Source organism: Botryllus schlosseri, chromosome 10 (genome assembly GCF_051294905.1).
Source record: "Botryllus schlosseri isolate E-star chromosome 10, Bs_hap1, whole genome shotgun sequence".
Taxonomy (NCBI): domain Eukaryota; kingdom Metazoa; phylum Chordata; class Ascidiacea; order Stolidobranchia; family Styelidae; genus Botryllus; species Botryllus schlosseri.
The window spans coordinates 13,599,254-13,603,289 of NC_137245.1; the positions used below are offsets into that span (position 1 = coordinate 13,599,254).

The window sequence follows — 4,036 nt, forward strand, 5'->3', positions numbered from 1 at the left end:
TTTCTGCTTTAGACACCCCAACACCTTAAAAGCAAGTAGTTTGATCCACAAAACTGGTCAAATAGAATTGGAAGTAATCGGAAACAAAACCAATTGAGAAAGTAGTGAAAGTAGGCAAAACCTACATGAATACTTCGAAAGGTACTTCGTTACTGCCGGAGCTAGCATGTCTGTGTACTGTTAAAGCATAAGAGCTATATTATCCCCACAAAATGACTGTATTTGCTGTATTCAAAAGGTTGAAAGTAACGAGAGAGAGGGATTCATCCAGTGGTGGGATTAAGTTTTTTGTCAAGTTTTCAAGTACAAAAATACAATTTGTCCAAGACGACTCTGTTACAAACAGGCATTGGCAGTAAAGAGTGAAGTTACTTTGAAAGGTATGCCAGCATCGTTCAATTGGAATAGTTTGAACTAGGGATGGTGTGAACGTGAGGTTCACGTTCGCGTTCTGTGTGTGAACTTCGGAAATTTAGAGAGAGAGAGAGTCTTTATTTTCATCGAACCAAAATACATAACAAACGGCAGTAATGGTGGTACAGAAAATATGCGTGCACAGTGCACAGTATTCGGTATTAGATAGGAATGATCGATAAGACCGTGAAGGTCATCTAGTCTGATCACACCAGCATCAAACAGGTACACTTGACTCAGAACAGTCTGGCTGCGTTCACAACAGAACCTTGGTAGGTTCTGCACTGTGAACCTTTTGGTAAATTGTAATTTTCACTCCATTATAAGATCTTTGGCTCAAATTTATTGCATTTCAACTGCGGGCCACTCCATGCATGGTGCTGGCAGCATAAAAAATCAACGCTTTACGAGCATGCACCATGCACCTCGACAACCTTAAAAGTTTTAGTTGCTTTGTTGCAAAAATTTTCACGGAATAACCAGCTTTCCGCTTGTGAATATTTAGTGACTATCTGCTGTGAGCTTGACCCGCAATCACACATCACGAGCGATATACGTAGTCAGCGAATGATGCTTATTCAACCAATCAATGACATTGATATCGTTTTCTGATGTAAAAAATCGAACGGGCGTAGGGAGTCAATCTTGACTTCATATCTTTACTGTATCATTAAAACCAAATCCGTGCGATTAAGGTGCTTGCTACTGCTGCATAACTTGTTGTTGTTTGTGGTATCGGTAGCGAATATTGAAACCCGTTGTACACTCTGCTCAATATCAATGTAGCAATACTCAGACTCCGAACACATTGTCCGGTCTGGCTAAGACCGTTAAGGCGTAAGCTTATATTCCTTGGTAAGTCCTCGTCGAAATTGTTGGCAAAGTAACGGAATGTATTGATTTTACGCAATTAATATATACTTTGATTACCGCTGTTGATATATTTAGCGACGTTTAAAACGCCGATATGTACTTCAGCATTGTGGCATTATGTGGACTGAGTCTTCGCTTGGTATCGTGTATAGTACATTAATATAGGCTACCACGTCATTGGAAGATAGGGTTGGAATTAGCAATATGACGTCACGAGGTTCACGTTCGTGTTCAAAAAGGTTCGCGTTCACACGAACCTGAACCTTTCAGAGGTTCACACCATCCCTAGTTTGAACCTTTATCATTATTCCGATATGCTTGAAAATTGCAACTTGAAAATTAGAGTATCGAACAAACCTAGTTCAAGTGGTTTGTAAAATTCCAATATGCTACTCCACGTCCGTCGCGGCGCATTGGTGGTTCAGTGGTAGAATTCTCGCCTGCCACGCGGGAGGCCCGGGTTCGATTCCCGGCCAATGCAATTTTATTTAAGTATATCTCGCCACACAACATATCACAACACATCGAAGATCCGTAAATACCACCAATTACGATTTAGGGAACGTGAAAATTCAACAAATGATCTCGAAAATCATGCCGAAGCATGCTATCGTACTTTGTACTTGTTGTTGACTTCTTTACCTCGGAATCAAAAGCGCACAAGTACAGCACACGCGCGTCCACGTCGTCCAAATATCATATGATCGACCGAAAAGATCATCGCTCTATAAAATATGCCGGACCTGATGTGTGGAACAGTATCCCGCCGGTCATTCGACAGTCGACGAGCATGTCCACATTCAAGTCGAAATACAAACAATTACTATTAAATAAATACAGTCCATTCTCAAGATTACCGGACCACAACTGACCTATCGATCTCGCTTCCCATGACATGCCGCCCTATTCTTGTCGCATTCTTTTTCTATACCGTCTTCTTTACTTTCATTCAGTGTGCATGCCTCCTCTTTACATCGCCTAGGCCAAGGTGGGTGTCTGATTCCATAGACAAATCCAAGTCGCTTCGACATCTTCATTGTATTCATTTCATTGTATCGCATTTTTGTGGTGTATTGAAACGATAAAATTGCTAATAAACCAATGACAATGACAATGCATTTAAAACAAATATCAGTTTAAAACAAACACGATTAAAAATGGCTCTTGTTTAAAACATGTTTTTTATTGTTTAGGTTTTGGTTTTTTCAAAGCCCATACAACATGTTTTTTGGAAAGTATACAATTATGGTATGACTTTACAACTCAAAAACACACAATTTTTTTTATGTGTTTTGAACAACCATTTGTTTTAAATACAAGCCCAGGGATATCTAGAACTAGTTTCAGATATCAATGGGTACTTTGCACGCAGTGTTGGGATCAAGTCACTACCTTCGAGTCACGAGTCATTTCGAGTCATTGTACATTTTGACTCGGGTCAAGTCAAGTCAATCGATTTTCGAAGGTGACTCGAGTCAAGTCAAATCACTCGATTTTTGGAGGTGACTCGAGTCAAGTCGAGTCAAGTCACGAGTCAAGTCATAATTCAAGTCAAGTTGCCTTTTTGAAGTGTGAAGCATGATTACGTCATTGCATTTCGCTAGGTGTCTGAATAACAGATGAACGAATATAGAGTTAAATATACATGCAATAAGGGGCTGTATCGCTCACATATACGTAGAACTGTAAAATTACGTAAGTATATTGCATAGCCTCGTTTTAGTTACCAGCCGAGATGGAGAATCGAGAAACGAATTGATAGGATGCAATACAGTACCCATTTATACATATTGATATGATACAATCCGAGTCCGCGCCGATGGTTGAGAAGTATATAAACTAAATTCGATTTCAATTTCAATAAAACAAGAGGTTCGGTTAAGGTAAGAAGAGAGAACAGAAATAGATATTTTGCTATTAAATTACTTTACTACTAGTGTACGACAACGTAAGCTGATCACTTCGTTTGTGGTCAATATATTTGTGGGAAAATATTCAAGGCTCAGTAAAACGCGCGATCATTGAATGGTCGGTCGCTCTCATGGGTTACACAAGTGTTTGTCGAACAATCTGAACATATGCAAGATAAGGTGATTTTTACTTGATGACTTGAAATTGACTCGGTAATTTTGCTCCGAATCACGAGTCAATCCATATTTCTGATACGCCGAGTCAAGTCAAGCCAAGTCATTTTAGCAAAGTGACTCGAGTCAAGTCAAGTCAAACGAAAAAGGTGACTCGAGTCTGACTCGAGTCAAGTCATGACTCGAGTCATCCAAACACTGCTTTGCAGTCGACCCTATACCGTCTATGTTGAATTCGTAGCATATGATTGCTATAATTTGTAGTCAAACCTCGATCGCTTCCTCGTTAGTATAGTGGTGAGTATCCCCGCCTGTCACGCGGGAGACCGGGGTTCGATTCCCTGACGGGGAGCAATTTTGTCACTGACAACATTCCAATCATTTTTCTGCGCGATCTTCCACAATATTTTGTTCACTTTTTGTCACTTAGTTATGGCAGTACACTCTGTCGGTCGAACTAAATTGGCGTGTTGAAATAAAAACTTTGTCCCGCGTGCCTTTGTGGTGTTGAAGCACCAAATGAAGATGCGTTTACCAGGAATCGAATCCGGTACCTCATGCTTCAGACGTACCGTCGCAGTTACTGAGAATCCAACAACACATTCCTAATCCTTCCGTATTGATAGTTCCGTCTGTGCCAAGCGGGAGGCCCGTGTTCGATTCCG

The 4,036-nt window shown here is 40.5% G+C and overlaps 1 non-coding gene across 1 annotated transcript; it reads left to right on the forward strand.

Annotated features, from left to right (window-relative positions):
• The first annotated feature begins 1,697 nt into the window (after positions 1-1,697).
• Positions 1,698-1,768, forward strand: Trnag-gcc (transfer RNA glycine (anticodon GCC)). The gene has a single exon. It is a non-coding gene; the product is annotated as a tRNA-Gly (tRNA).
• Positions 1,769-4,036: the final 2,268 nt, after the last annotated feature.